The sequence below is a fragment of the Ranitomeya variabilis genome, chromosome 4 (assembly GCF_051348905.1).
Source record: "Ranitomeya variabilis isolate aRanVar5 chromosome 4, aRanVar5.hap1, whole genome shotgun sequence".
In the NCBI taxonomy this organism is placed as follows: Eukaryota; Metazoa; Chordata; class Amphibia; order Anura; family Dendrobatidae; genus Ranitomeya; species Ranitomeya variabilis.
Genome location: NC_135235.1, coordinates 121,915,764 through 121,932,421, shown reverse-complemented (window position 1 = coordinate 121,932,421; position 16,658 = coordinate 121,915,764). Strand labels below are relative to the sequence as shown.

The 16,658-nt window shown below is 47.7% G+C and overlaps 1 long non-coding RNA gene across 1 annotated transcript; it reads left to right on the top strand.

The window, feature by feature from the left end:
- The first annotated feature begins 3,856 nt into the window (after positions 1-3,856).
- On the top strand, positions 3,857-6,970 carry LOC143768488 (uncharacterized). Its single transcript, XR_013213890.1, has 3 exons — positions 3,857-3,871; positions 6,474-6,665; positions 6,772-6,970. It is a non-coding gene; the product is annotated as an uncharacterized LOC143768488 (long non-coding RNA).
- Positions 6,971-16,658: the final 9,688 nt, after the last annotated feature.

Genomic DNA, 16,658 nt, shown 5'->3' with positions numbered 1-16,658 from the left:
TACACTTAATTTAATCCATTTGGTCTGGATGTACAATAAAGAAGAAATCATTTTTTTCAAATACTGAGTGCCAAGTAATTTTTTTGCCTAAGATCTGACTGGCGACAGCTCAGAGATCACAGACCACTCCTGGCGATTCTGCTGCTACACATCAACATAGTAGCTGCTTCTGTTTGGAGCTGCTCTGTCAACTAGGTGAGACTGCTGATGTCATGCCGATTGACACCCAGCTCCCCCTAGTTAGGCCGGTTTCACACGTCAATGGCTCCGGTACGTGAGGTGACAGTTTCCTCACGTACCGGAGCCACTGACACACGTAGACACATTAAAATCAATGCATCTGTGCAGATGTCATTGATTTTTTGCGGACCGTGTCTCCGTGTGCCAAACACGGAGACATGTCAGTGTTCGTGGGAGCGCACGTATTACACGGACCCATTAAAGTCAATGGGTCCGTGTAAAACACGTACCGCACACGGACGTTCTCCGTGTGGTGTGCAGGAGACAGCGCTACAGTAAGCGCTGTCCCCCCCACATGGTGCTGAAGCCGCGATTCATATCTTCTGTGCAGCAGCGTTTGCTGCATAGAAGATATGAATAATAGTGTTTAAAAGAAAGATCTATCTGTCTGCCGCCCCCCCACCCCCTGTGCGCCCCCCCGCTGTTCTGAAAATACTCACCCGCCTCCCTCGCAGTGTCCTTTCCTGGCTGCACCTTCTACTGTATGCGGTAACGTGGGGCCGCCGATTACAGTCATGAATATGCGGCTCCACCTCCCATAGGGGTGGAGCCGCCTATTCATGACTGTAAATGAGCGGCCCTACGTGACCGCATACAGGAGAAGCTGCAGCCAGGACAGGAAGCAGCGACAGCCAACGAGGGAAGCGGGTGAGTATTTTCAGAACAGCGGGAGGGCGCACAGGGGGTGGGGGGGCGCACAGGGGGTGGGAGGGCGGCGGACAGATAGATCTTTCTTTTAAACACTATTATTCATATCTTCTATGCAGCAAACGCTGCTGCACAGAAGATATGAATCGCGGCATCAGCACGATGCAGGGGACAGCGCTAAACTGTATGGCCTACGTGAGCTCACGGGCACACAGACACGGATATCTCCGGTACCGATTTTTTCCGGTACCGGAATTATCTGGACGTGTGAGACTGCCCTTAGACAGCGGGGATCAGACTGTCTATCAGCATGACATCAGCAGTCGTCACGCCACGGCCCATCAACTGAGCAGAAGAAAAGCAGCTGCTCTGTCTATGTGATGCCAATACATACTTCATACAGCCCCATGATCCTGCTCCATGTGCCTCCATCCTGCCCCATCTGTTTCCATCCTGCCCCATCTGTCTCCATCCTGCCTCATCTGTGTACATCCTGCCCCATGTCTCCATCCTGCCCATGATCCTGCCCCATGTCTCCATCCTGCCCATGTGTCTCCATCGTGCCCCATCTGTTTCCATCCTGCGCCATGGCGTGTTTCCATCCTGCACCATCTCACATGGTGTAGGATCATGATGCAGGAAGGAGACAGATGGGGCAGGAAGAAGACAAATGTTCCATGTGGCTCCATCTTGCTGCACAAACATCTTGAGGCTTGCCGCTTTCAATAAAAATAATAATAAAAAAAACACTTTCTCCTTACCTGGCCGCGTACCAGTGGCGATGTCCAAGCCAGGCAGGGGCGGATTATCAGAGGGTCAATATGGGTGGTAGCCCAGGGCCCAGTGGTGTGGGGGGGCCCTGGGATACCGCACAGATTGCCCGCCGGCCGCCGCCATTACTGTCTGCAGTGCACCATGCATGGTCTTGCCCCCCTGACTGACTGGCACCGCGTATGTAAGTATCATTATGGGCCCGGACCCGGAGGGCAGAGAGAGGGGGCCCGCATCGGGCCCCGTCTCATCTGCTCACCGGGCCCCTACCGCTACTGGCGCCGCTGCGGCGGTTTCCTATTGACGTGCGGGCGCACGCCTGCACGTCAATAGTTAACAACAGCCGCCAGCCAGCCAATTGGAGGCTGGCAGCTGAAGCCGGCCGCAGGCGCAGCACACACGTCGCGAGACTCGCCGGCGTCTGACATCATTGTTGGAGGGAGCTCGCAGCTGGAGCGCTGGTCAGGTTGAGGAGAACTCGGTTTTTTGGGTATTTTTTTTTTATTTTGCTAACCACCGTGACCTAACTAAGTAACGGCAATAATCAGGGCCCAGGGCGGATTATAATGCTGGACACTGCAGTCAGTCAGTGACAGTGACACACTGGGGCAGATGATTGCAATTTGCTGGACACACTGGGGCAATGCTGGAGTCGGAGACACTGACTGGGGCAATGCTGGAGTCTGGGGCAGATTGCTGGAGACACTGGGGCAATGCTGGAGACACTGGGGCAATGCTGGAGGACACACTGGGGCAGATGATTGCTGCAGCCTGCAGCTGGACACACTGGGGCAATGCTGGGCACACTGGGGAAATGCTGGAGTCTGGGGCAGATTGCTGGAGACACTGGGGCAATGCTGGACACTGGGGCAATGCTGGAGACATTGGGGGCAATGCTGGAGGACTCACTGGGGCAGATGATTGCTGGACACACTGGGGCAATGCTGGAGACACTGGGGCAATGCAGGAGACATTGGGGGCAATGCTGGAAGACACACTGGGGCAGATGATTGCTGGACACACTGGGGCAATGCTGGAGACACTGGGGCAATACTGGAGACATTGGGGGCAATGCTGGAGGACACACTGGGGCAGATGATTGCTGGACACACTGGGGCAATGCTGGAGACACTGGGGCAATGCTGGAGACATTGGGGGCAATGCTGCTGGACACACTGGGGCAATGCTGGAGACACTGGGGGCAATGCTGGAGGACACACTGGGGCAGATGATTGCTGGACACACTGGGTCAATGCTGCAGACATTGGGGGCAATGCTGGAGGACACACTGGGGCAATGCTGGAGACACTGGGGGCAATGCTGGAGGACACACTGGGGCAGATGATTGCTGGACACACTGGGGCAATGCTGGAGACATTGGGGGCAATGCTGGAGGACAGACTGGGGCAGATGATTGCTGGACACACTGGGGCAATGCTAGACATACTGGGGCTGATTGCTGGACACACTGGTGGTAATATGCTGGACACACTGGGGCAGATTGCTGGACACACTGTCTGGGGGCAATATGCTGGAGTCAGACACTGGGGCAGATTGCTGGAGACACTGTCCCGGGGCAATGCTGGACACAGGGGCAATATGCTGGACATACTGGGGCAGATTGCTGGACACACTGGGGGTAATATGCTGGACACACTGGGGGTAATATGCTGGACACACTGGGGGCAGGACTGGAGGCATGGACAGAATGTAGATACGGGGCATGATTGGAGACACGGGGCAGAATGAAAGACATGGGGCAGGATAGGATCATAGGGCAGGATGGATATGATGGAGACAGATGGGGCAGGATGGGGAGATCATATGGTGTAGAATGGATACTCATGAGTGCAGGATGGGAGAACATATGGCTGGAGCCAGGAATGAGACACATGGGGCCAGTGTGGGGAATATTATTATCATAGGGGCTAATTAAGGGATATTATTACTGCAGTGATGTATTTATTTATTTTTTTGAGTATACTGTTTTAAATGGGGGGGGGGCGGTCCTGTTACTGTGCAGAGTGACACTATGTCGCCTTTTTTTCTCCATGTGGTGTAATGTAGAAGTTGTGAAAAGTTAAGTAATGTGTTCTGCAAGCAGAGCTCGAGATAACTGTGTTATTTCCTGCAGAAACGAGTCCTGGCTGGAAGAAATGATGGCGGTCTGTGCTGGATGAAAGATGAAGGACTTCACCTAGAGACATCACTGGTGAGTCAGTGTTACCTATACACTGACATTATACACTGTATACTATATACAGAGATCCTGTGTACAATGTCACCAGTGATCTCTGTATTACCTCTACACAGACACTGCATACTAAGTACAGATCTCCTGTGAATACTGCCACTTATGGTGATAGTATTGGGTTTTCGTTTTTTTTTTTTTTAATTACTGATCAGTATTGTAGTATTCAGTCACTATGTGGTGGTAATATGTGGTCTGGAAATGGTGTTGTGGCATTTGTCCCTTGAATGTGCTATTTGGTCACCAAGTGGTGGTAGTATGTGGTCTTGACATGGTGCGGTGGTATTTGTTCCTTGTATGTGATATTATTCGATCACTGTGGTTGTAATTTGTGGTCTGGTCATGGTGCAGTGGTATTTGTTCCTTGTATGTGATATTATTAGTCAAAATATACCTAAATTGTATTGCAGATTTTAACAAATATTTAATAGGTTACAGTAGAGTATGGCCCGGCCATTTTTCTGGAATAATCTGGTTCGGGTAAAAAATGACCCCCGTCACATGACCCCTCCATCACATGACCCCCCGACACATGGCCCCCTGTCACAAGACCGGGGGGGCCCACAGTGTCTGAACAGCCCGGGGCCCTGGCTACCCTTAATCCACCCCTGAAGCCAGGCATTTCAAGCGGGGACTCGCCAGCGAATGACAATGAATATCATACGCCGGTAACGTGTGTGCTGACGTCAGCTGCCAGCCTCCTATTGGCTGGCGGCTTTTAATTATTGCCGTGCGGGCCCACAATAGAGTTTAACTGAACCTGCGTCTCGGACGCAGGTTGAGTAACTGCACCCGCAGAATCCTGCAGAATCCTGCAGCTGGGGCCCGGTGAGCAGAAGAGAGGGGGCCTGATGTGAGCCCCCTCTGTTCACCAGGCTCCATACGCCATTCAGAGCAGTAGTGCCCTGATGGCGGCCCTGAGGATACGTTCACACAACCATATTTTCAGTCTTAGAATAGTATTCTGTGTATGAAAAAAGCAGACAGCATTCAAACCAATATTATTCAACGGGGCAGAGCAGATGAGCAGTTTTTTTCACTGACCGAATCTGCGTGTGAAAAAATGGCGACAAACACGAGTTTAGTCTGTAAATCGAAGGAGACTCTACTGTTCTAATCTATGGGTGTGACAAACTACTGACGCCGTGCGGAGCCACAGTGTAGCATTCAATTTTTATGGATACATTGTAATTCTGTAAAAAAGAAAGTGTAAAGGGTCTTGTAAATAATTAATAGCGGCTTCTGTAAAAACAAATCTGAATGTTTTTTTAGATGCTCGTGTGAACCTACCCTCACTTTGATCTTTGTTTAATTAATTAAAAGGCTAGTAATATTACTATAAAAATAAATAAATTAACATATTTGGTATTAATGCATTCGTAAAACTCACCTATCAAAAATCTGAAATTAATTAACCTGATTGGTGAACAAAAAAAGTAAAAAAAATAAAAACGCCAGAATTACGGGTTTTTTCCTTTCTTCCCCAAAATAGTATCATTGCAAACATCAGTTTGGTGACAAAAAAACACATTATTTTCTACAAACTTCTGAATTTTTGTTCACTTTAAAAAAATAAAAAGGAAGTTTGCTATCACCATAATAATACTGACCTAGAGCATACTGACCTACTGACCTCGGTTCCCAGGTCATTTTTACAACACAATGAACGCTGTAAATGCAAAACCCAAAAAACGAGTTCAGAATATCATGTTTTTCACCATTTTATCGCATTGAATTATTTCCTTTGTTTTTCGGTAGATGATATGATAAAATGAACGGCGTCAATCAATAATCCATAGCTCAAATGGCTTTGTTGATGGAAAAATAAAGTTACAGCTTTTGTTAAAAGAGGACGAAAAAAAATAAAGGCTACGTGCACACGTTGCGGATTCGTGTGCAGATTATTCCACGCAGAATTTGAAAAATCAGCAGGTAACACTCCCTGCGTTTTACCTGGGGATTACCTGTGGACTTACCATGGATTTACGGCAGTTTTTGCGTGGTTTTCACATGCGGTTTTACACCTTCGGATTCCATTTATAGAGCAGGTGTAAATCGCTGCGGATTCCGCACAAAGAATTGACATGCTACGGAAAATAAACCGCAGCGTTTCCCTGCGGTTTTGGTTTTCCATAGGTTTACATGGTACTGTACAACACATGGAAAACTGCTGCGAATCCGCAGCCAAATCCAAAACGTGTGCACAAACCCAAAAAGTGTAAAAAGTTTTTTTTGTTTTTTTTTATAACCACAAAGGGATTGGGTGATTGGGTAACAGTAATTTTGATTAGCAGGTTTTTTTATTTATTTATTTTTGTTTTGGGTTTTATTTATTTTTTATGTATGTTTTTATTTCCAATTTATTTCACATAGTGTGTGGATGACCAGGTCATAAGACCTTCGGGGGCATTATTAGGAGAATTTAATATTCCATATATATACTGTGTGTGTTATATATAAAATTTATCTTTTTACTTGAGCAATTCGGTTAATGAACCATGCCCACCACCATATTCACAGAGCGGCCAACCCTATCTAGCCAACATTCCCTTACATCATACAGGTGACCTCACAGCTACTAGGTAATGAGAGAGCGTTCTACCTGTCATAATGGCCTCAGGGTGTAGGACATTCTACTGGCAGCCCACAAGTTATTAGCAACCCGCCTGGTACCATCAAGACATCATGGCTTCTCACAAGAAAAGCAGGAGATCCCATCCCAGAAGGAGAAGGACTCGCAGACCCCATAAAATGGGTAAATGTTATTGAGCCTACACTAAACAGTATAACCTCCATTATAATGCTATACATGTAATTCTTGGCAATGGGGAACCTTATATTTATACATTGGCTTCTTCTAGGTCATAAACGTAGACACCGTTATTACTCCAGAAGGCGGATGTAGCAGAACCAGGAATAACCCCTTACTGCTGTCACCGATGACCACTTCTCTCCTGATCGAGTCCACCGGGGAAGTTGAAATCAAGAAATTCAGAACTTCATAATCTGTCAATAAATCAGCATAAGGGCACCGGCATGAAATAAACGACCATGAGCAGATTGCAGTCTCTTCTCTTAGTTTTATAGAACTAAAATTATTTAGATAAAATAAGGTAAAACAGGACTTATAGTGGATATAAAAAGAAACATTTTAGAATTTCTTCCACTTTTAAAGTCACCTGTAATCTGTACAAATCCACTGCAAAACAAACGGAAATCTTTTTGGATGGAAAAATAAAAAAATTAAATTAACCCCTTTCTGACCTCGGACGGGATAGTACGTCCGAGGTCAGAACCCCCGTCTTTGATGCGGGCTCCGGCGGTGAGCCGCATCAAAGCCGGGACATGTCAGCTGTTTTGAACTATTAACTAGTTAAATGCCACTGTCAAACACAGACAGCGGCATTTAACTACCGCTTCCGGCCGGGCGGCCGGAAATGAGCGCATCGCTGACCCCCGTCACATGATCGGGGGCCAGCGATGCTTCTGCATTGTAACCATAGAGGTCCTTGAGACCTCTATCGTTACTGATCCCGGCTAGCTATGAGCGCCACCCTGTGGTCGGCGCTCATAGCACACCTGCATTTCTGCTGCATAGCAGCGATCTGATGATCGCTGCTATGTAGCAGAGGCGGTCGAGTTGTGCCAGCTTCTAGACTCCTATGGATGCTATTGAAGTATGGCAAAAGTAAAAAAATGTGAAAAAAATGTGAAAAAAATAAAAAAATATATAAAAGTTTAAATCATCCCCTTTCGCCCCATTCAAAATAAATCAATAAAAAAAATCAAACCTACACATATTTGGTATCGCCGCGTTCAGAATCACCGGATCTATCAATAGAAAAAAGCATTAACCTGATCGCTAAACAGCAAAGCGAGAAAAAAATTCGAAACGCCAGAATTAAGTTTTTTTGGTCGCCACGACATTGCATTAAAATGCAATAACGGGCGATCAAAAGAACGTATCTGCACCGAAATGGTATCATTAAAAACACCAGCTCGGCTCGCAAAAAATAAGCTCTCAACCGACCCCACATCATGAAAAATGGAGATGCTATGGGTATCAGAAAAAGGCACAATTTTTTTTAGCAAAGTTTGGAATTTTTTTTTTACCACTTAGATAAAAAATTACCCAGACATGTTAGGTGTCTATGAACTCGTAATTGCATGTAGAAAAGCCACGGAGACACCATCACGTGTTTCTCAACGCAAGCAATGAATAGCCAGGTCTTTCACCGGGAAGGAACAACCACGGGAAGGGCAGCATCCAATAAAGGAAAACCACCTATGCCAAAACATGGTATCCATCCACAGATTTCCTTTCTTGGATGCTGCCCTTCCCGTGGTTGTTCCTTCCCGGTGAAAGACCTGGCTATTCATTGCTTGCGTTGAGAAACACGTGATGGTGTCTCCGCGGTGTTCAGGGCCGTATTTGCCACTAGGCACTGGAGGGCACGTGCCTAGGGGCGGCAGGCTGCAGGGGGCGGCACCAAGACAGAGAAGAACTTTTTTTTTTTTTTTAACCTCCCCTTCCCTCCCTCCGTCAGACAACCCATGAAATGGGTTGAATTTTTGGTATTTCCAGGCCTCCGTACCTTGTGAGGTCACACTCATTCCAGTAGCCGCCGTCCATCTTGGATTTCCCTGGTTTCCAGGGACGCTACCTGCCAGAGCGTCCCTGGCTCTGTACACGTGGTGCTTTCACCTTATCATCCTTCCTGGCTCCGTGCTGCTTCATTGCTCCCCCCTTCTCGGATTACAGCTATCCACGGCATTGTGTGCACAAACTTGAAGCTTCTTAAAGGTATAGTAACCAAAGTTACTACGTTGCTTCTATTTATCTGCTGCATCACCAATGCTAAATAAGGAGGGATCACATTACTAAGACAGCCCAAATTTGTTTTTTTTATTAGAGTCTTAACTTCAAAAGTGCCAAACTGCATTGATAAACTACACTGCTCATAGAGCTGAAGATGGGGGGGAGGGGGGAGGGAGAGTTTGGTGACGGGGGGAAAGAGTTTGGTGACAAGGGGGAGTCTGGAGGAGCTATATACTGGTGACAGGGGGGAGTCTGGAGCAGCTATATACTGGTGACAGGGGAGTCTGAAGGAGCTATATACTGGTGACGGGGGAGAGTCTGGAGCAGCTATATACTGGTGACAGGGGGGAGTTTGGAGGAGCTATATACTGGTGACGGGGGAGTCTGGAGGAGCTATATACTGGTGACGGGGGAGAGTCTGGAGGAGCTATATACTGGTGACGGGGGAGTCTGGAGGAGCTATATACTGGTGACGGGGGAGTCTGGAGGAGCTATATACTGGTGACGGGGAGAGTCTGGAGGAGCTATATACTGGTGACGGGGGAGAGTCTGGAGGAGCTATATACTGGTGACGGGGGAGAGTCTGGAGCAGCTATATACTGGTGACGGGGGAGAGTCTGGAGCAGCTATATACTGGTGACAGGGGGGAGTCTGGAGGAGCTATATACTGGTGACGGGGGAGTCTGGAGCAGCTATATACTGGTGACAGGGGAGTCTGAAGGAGCTATATACTGGTGACAGCGGAGAGTCTGGAGCAGCTATATACTGGTGACAGGGGAGTCTGGAGGAGCTATATACTGGTGACGGGGGAGTCTGGAGGAGCTATATACTGGTGACGGGGGAGAGTCTGGAGGAGCTATATACTGGTGACAGGGGAGAGTCTGGAGGAGCTATATACTGGTGACGGGGGAGTCTGGAGGAGCTATATACTGGTGACGGGGAGAGTCTGGAGGAGCTATATACTGGTGACGGGGGAGAGTCTGGAGGAGCTATATACTGGTGACGGGGGAGAGTCTGGAGCAGCTATATACTGGTGACGGGGGAGAGTCTGGAGCAGCTATATACTGGTGACAGGGGGGAGTCTGGAGGAGCTATATAATGGTGACAGGGGGGAGTCTGGAGGAGCTATATACTGGTGACGGGGGAGTCTGGAGGAGCTATATAATGGTGACAGGGGGGAGTCTGGAGGAGCTACTGGTGACAGGGGAGAGTCTAGAGCAGCTATATACTGGTGAAAAGGGGAGGCAGGTGCTGCTATATACTGGGGAACAGGGGAGGCTGGTGCTGCTATATACTGGGGAACAGGGGAGGCTGGAGCTGCTATATACTGGGGAACAGGGGAGGCTGGAGCTGCTATATACTGGGGAACAGGGGAGGCTGGAGCTGCTATATACTGGGGAACAGGGGAGGCTGGAGCTGCTATATACTGGAGAACAGGGGAGGCTGGAGCTGCTATATACTGGGGAACAGGGGAGGCTGGAGCTGCTATATACTGGGGAACAGGGGAGGCTGGAGCTGCTATATACTGGGGAACAGGGGAGGCTGGAGCTGCTATATACTGGGGAACAGGGGAGGCTGGAGCTGCTATATACTGGGGAACAGGGGAGGCTGGAGCTGCTATAACTGGGGAACAGGGGAGGCTGGAGCTGCTATATGCTGGTGACGGGGGAGTCTGGAGCAGCTATATACTGGTGACGGGGGAGAGTCTGGAGCAGCTATATACTGGTGATGGGGGAGAGTCTGGAGGAGCTATATACTGGTGACAGGGGAGAGTCTGGAGGAGCTATATACTGGTGACAGGGGAGAGTCTAGAGGAGCTATATACTGGGGACCAGGGGAGGCTAGAGCTGCTATATACTGGGGAACAGGGGAGGCTGGGGCTGCTATATACTGGGGAGGCTGGAGCTGTTTTATACTGGGGAACAGGGGAGGCTGGCAGTGGCAGGCTGGGTCGGGTGGCAGGGATGCATTTTCCCCCTGGGCCGGTCCCCAGGCAGCTGTTCAGGGCTGCCGGAGGATCGGCACCGTACTTTTGATTGCGGATGCCAAAACTTAATTTGCAGCCTGGCTGGCAGACTCCTTCCTGATCTTGCATGATGCATCCACATGTATTCGCCTCTTTGAGACGCGAATACATTTGAATGCATGATATACACAGAATGCACAGAGCAGAGCATCGCGGTTGTTCCCGTGCCGTGGCCTAGCGTGCAGCAGAGTGATGAGGTCATCAGGCTGCGACCTCATCACTCTGCTGCTGCTGGCAACGCGGAGTGGGGCAGAAGAGGCGGGGACGCAGCAGCCGGCGTGAAGAATGGTGAGCAGCGCTGCGATGAGGAGCAGAAGCTGAGCTACTCAAGATTAGAGATCTGTCATTTGCTGTGTATAGGGAATGGGCCATGGTGTTAGTAGTCCACGAGGGCAGCCGCATGGCATTGTGTGTGTGTGTGTCTATATGAGTTTGTGTGTGTGTGTGTAAGGACTCATACTCACATGCGAGAAACTCGAACAAGTCTCACACGTCAATACCCGACACTGCAGCTCCGCTCCTGAGTGCCGGGTGCAGTGCCGAGTATTGACATGCGAGACTCTGTCCGAGTTTCTCGCATGTGAGTATGAGCCCTAAGAGTGTGTGTGTGTGTGTATGAGAGTGTGTGGGTACGTTCCCACGTTCTGTACCCACTGCGTGTTGGACGGTACGTACACCCACTGCGTCCAGATGTTACAGCATAGTGGACGGGATTTCATGAAATCCCATCTCCACTATGCATGCAATGACTCCTCCTGCTTTCCTGCAGAGACACATGTGCGGCTCGTCTTTTACGGACTGCAGCATGTCTATTTATTTTGTGGAGACGCTCCGTCTCCGCTAGATAAATGTCACCCGTACAATATATTGGACTCAGTGATTCCGCACAGTTCAATCAACATATGAGGAATCACCTACGTTCAAAAGCCGGCAGCACTTTAGACGGAGAAGACATGTGACCGTCATGCATTCATGCAGGGATCACCATAAAAAATATATCAAAATTTATTAGACTATATGTAAACCACACAAAAATATTAAAAACGTTTTCCACACAAAAATACAAAATCATGCCCTGTGAGGACAGGGGCTGCGGATCACTGGCCAACACCCAAAAAGTTTAGCCCCAATGGGCTTAGTACATCTCATAAGTAGGTGAGGTTCCTGTATGGTCCACAGTCTGATGATGAAGGTAACAACAACTCCCAGTATCTCCTTACTATAGTTAAGGACATACTGGGAGGTACATGTTCATGTCATACAATTGTATCATGGGGCTGATCTAACAATGAAATTGACCACCATAATAAGCGTGGTGCTGCATTCATCTATTGATGGTGGTTCTGACCCTGCATTCATCTACTAATGGTGGTTCTGACCCTGCATTCATCTACTGATGGTGGTTCTGACCCTGCATTCATCTACTGATGGTGGTTCTGACCCTGCATTCATCTACTGATGGTGGTTCTGACCCTGCATTCATCTACTGATGGTGGTTCTGACCCTGCAGTCATCTACTGATGGTGGTTGTATCGCTGCATTCATCTACTGATGGTGGTTCTGACCCTGCATCACATAACTGCCCAATCCCACCACCAGCACCAGAGAATCCTCACAGCGCAGTGTGCACATGATGTGAGGATTCACATATAGTGACATTAGACTTGAAGCTTAAGATCGGACAACCTTTTTAACGATGGGCCGCTACTCATGGGCCACTGCTGTGCTTGCCCCCAAGGCTAAAATTTGCCACCCAGCCCCTGGAGACTGGTGCTATGCAGGCTGGCAATTTAGGGGTGGCTGACACTTTAGAATAGGGATTGGGGGGCATATTCCTATAGATGACTTTGAAAAGCTGAAGGTGTTAAAAAAAATGCTCAAAAGACTGAACCTGTGTACAGCAAGTGCAGGCGTTCATACTTTTAGTGTTTGTTTAGCGCTTTTTAAAGCGTTTTACAGAGTGCATCTGCCTTAAATAGATGTCACAGACTCAGTGTGTGACGTCAGTAAGAGGCGCAACCACGAAAAGTGTCTAGGGCAGCATGAAGGCCAAATACGGCCCTGTATAAACCTTTCAACACTAGCGCCACTTTCACTTCCTTCTCCTACATTTATACCTTGTATATATTCTCAGGTTCTTTTTTCCAGATATAGACGATATATTTTATGTCACTCAATCCGTACAAATCTATTGAGAAACAACCTGAAATCATTTTGAGGGTTCTGGCCAGGAGTATGCATGCCTGACCGCCGTTCCCAGACAATGGTGAATCCTCGCAGCGCACAGTGCGTGACCTGGGAGGATTCACAAGTCTGCAGTCACACATCCCCAGGTCCAGCGCTGGGGACTCATCTTTAGGTGTTTATTATACTTGCTATTGGGATCTGTTCATTATTTTGACATATAGGGCGGACTCTAGCTCTATTAAGGGTTTGTCTGGTTATCACTAGTTATAGATTTTTGGCTTTTTAAATTTTTTTAATATATGCCTTGACTTAAGTACAAATAAACCTTGAGTTTCTATTGATGATCCATCTTATTGCATACTTTTCCCTTATTATCGTTAGTTTTCCATACAGTTTAACCGCTGTTATGACCCCAATGGCGAGGGTCTCAGAGATATCAGCAAGTCTGCAAAGTACAAAAATCCAGCTCATAGGGCAGTGGTAACTGGATTGACCATATATCTACTCCTAACGCCAACACTAGAAGTAACCGGGGAACATGCCTACGTTGGTCGCTAGATGTCTCGCGCCAGCCGGAGGACTAACTACCCCTAGAAGAGGAAAACAAAGACCTCTCTTGCCTCCAGAGAATAGACCCCAAAAGTAGGATACAAGCCCCCCACAAATAATAACGGTGAGGTAAGAGGAAATGACAAACACAGAGATGAACTAGGTTTAGCAAAGAGAGGCCCACTTACTAATAGCAGAATGTAGTAAGATAACTTATATGGTCAACGAAAACCCTAACAAAAATCCACACTGGAGATTCAAGAACCCCCGAACCGTCTAACGGCCCGGGGGGAGAACTCCAGCCTCCCTAGAGCTTCCAGCAAGGATAGGATACAGATTATGTACAAGCTGGACAAAAATGCAAACAAAAACAAATAGCAAAAAGCAAGAAAGCAGACTTAGCTTAATCAAGCAGGAACCAGGATCAGTAGACAAGAGCACTACAGATTAGCTCTGATATCAACGTTGCCAGGCATTGAACTGAAGGTCCAGGGAGCTTATATAGCAACACCCCTGACCTAACGACCCAGGTGAGCATACAAGGGATGATAGACATACCCAGAGTAAAATCACTAGTAGCCACTAGAGGGAGCCAAAAGGTAAATTCACAACAAACCGCCATTACACCCCTCCACACATTATTATGACCTCTAAACAACCGTCAACACAATATGATGACCGCAACACAATCCTTTACATTGTCTAATGGCTTTCTCCCAGTATAATGGCCCCATTAGTCCTCCAAACAATATAACGGCCCCCACATAGCCTTGAAACTATATAATGCCTTTGAGCCATACAAACTGTATAATGGTCCTCACGTAGCCCTGCAAACTGTATGATAATCACCACAGAGCACTGCATATAGTATAATGGCCCCCACATAGCCCTGCAAACTGTATAATGGTGCCCACATAGCCCTGCAAACTGTATAATGGCCCCCACATAGCCCTGCATATAGTATAATGGTCTCCACATAGCCCTGCATATAGTATAATGGCCACCACATAGCCTTGCAAACTGTATAATGGCCCCCACATAGCCCTGCAAACTGTATAATGGCCCCCACATAGCCCTGCATATAGTATAATGGTCTCCACATAACCCTGCATATAGTATAATTCAGAGGTGTATCTACGTTTTCTGGCATCCTTAGCAAATATTCATTTTGGCGCCCACCCCCTCCCAAGGACATATGCGATTTGCACACTTAGTCATGTACCCATGAGGTCCTCTCCCTAATGTTCTCAATGTTCAGTGAAAAACTGAGAGAAGCAGGAAGAGCAGCTAGTTGTCACAGGACCATAAGTATGAAAGTCGCATATGAGTAAAGTGTCCATGTGATGAAACCTGCAGAGCTGAATCCTGACATTGCAGGCTTCCGAATTCTCACAACTAATGCACTGCACACTTTTAGGATTCTCCCTTGCCGGGGGACAGTCATGTCATCACAAGCATGCGATTTGTATACTTCTGACCACATTCCAACTAAACGTGCCTGGCCTCGCTTAGTTCATTTTCATTAAGTGATGCCACACATGTCTAGTCAGCGCATGACTTCATGTATGTAAATCACCAGCACGAGAGAATCGTGACAGCGTGCAGGGCGCACTGTGAGAACTCAGAAGTCTGCAGTCACAAAGAATGACTGCAGACTCATTACAAACTGGGACATCCCCTTTAATGCTCCTAACATAAATAAAAATATGAGAATTAGTCAGTATCACAAATAACATTTACATCCAGGTACCTTATAGATGAAGTCGTCTCTGGAGTCGTTCTCGTTCTTTTCTTCACCTTGTCCAGATCCCATGATGAGTTTTGTCATCCACAGCTCGTCTCTGCAGACTTCCATCTTCTCTGTTTTTTTTCAGAAAATCTCCACATGATGCCCTTAAAGATAGAAGTGTAATTATAATGCTCCTGATTAAAAAATTGCCCCTCACTATATTGTCTGCACAAAATATGACCCCCACATTGTCCCTCTTTTGGTACATGCTCTTTACACTGACGACTTCCTTCCATACCCAACCCCTCTTCACACCGTCCTCTTATACTGTGTCCCCCCTATAGGGCCCAGTATTTACACTGTACTCTCTCGTCACACTCTCCCTCCTTGGTATACTGTCCCCTCCTGGCTGTGCCCTTACACTGTCCCTCCATGCTACACCCCACTACTCAGTTTCTATTCTGTGCCCACTCACTTTACTCCCCCATACTGTCTCCTCACACTATTCCCCTCCCTCCTTATACTGTCTCCTCTCACATACCCCTGTTCACCATACTGTCTTCTCATATATTTACCCCCTCACTTTCTATACTGCCTGCTCACCTGACTCCCCATACTGTCTGCACACATCACATCACCCTCACTCCCCGTACTCTGTCCACATACCTTTCTCACATCGGTACTCATACTGTGTCCACATACATTCCCCCATTCACTCCCCATACTGTCTGCACCCATCCCCCATACTGTTTCCTCATAAATGCCCTCCATTCCCCCATACTATTTCCTCATAGATGCCCCCATTCCCCTGTACTGTTTCCTCATATATGCCCCCCATTTCCCCCTTTGCTCTTCATTTTGGGTCCTCAAATCTTCTCCACACATTAAATCCCCCATCCTCACTCAAATTCTCCCCACACACAATAAGGCTATGTGCCCACATTGCGGATTCGTGTGCGGATTTTTCCGCACCGTTTTTTAAAAATCCGCAGGTAAAATGCACTGTGTTTTATCTGCGGATAACAAGCCGATTTATTGCGGATTTCCAGCGTTTTTGGTTCGGATTTCACCTGCTTTTTACCACTTGCGGATTCCTATTGAGGAGCAGGTGTAAAACGCTGTGGAATCCGCACAATGCTATTTCCCCACGTTGCGGATTCCTGTGCGGATTTTTCGGCACCGTTTTTGCAAAATCCGCAGGTAAAACACACTGTGTTTTACCTGGGGATTTACCTTGGATTTACCTGTGGTTTTTGTACGGATTCCACATGCGGTTTTACACCTGCGGATTCCTATTGAGGAGCAGGTGTAAACAGCTGCGGAATCCACAAAAAGAATTGACATGCTGCGGAAAATACAGCGCGGCATTTCCACGCGGTATTATCCGCACCATGGGCACTTCGGATTTGGTTTTTCCATAGGTTTACATGGTACTTTA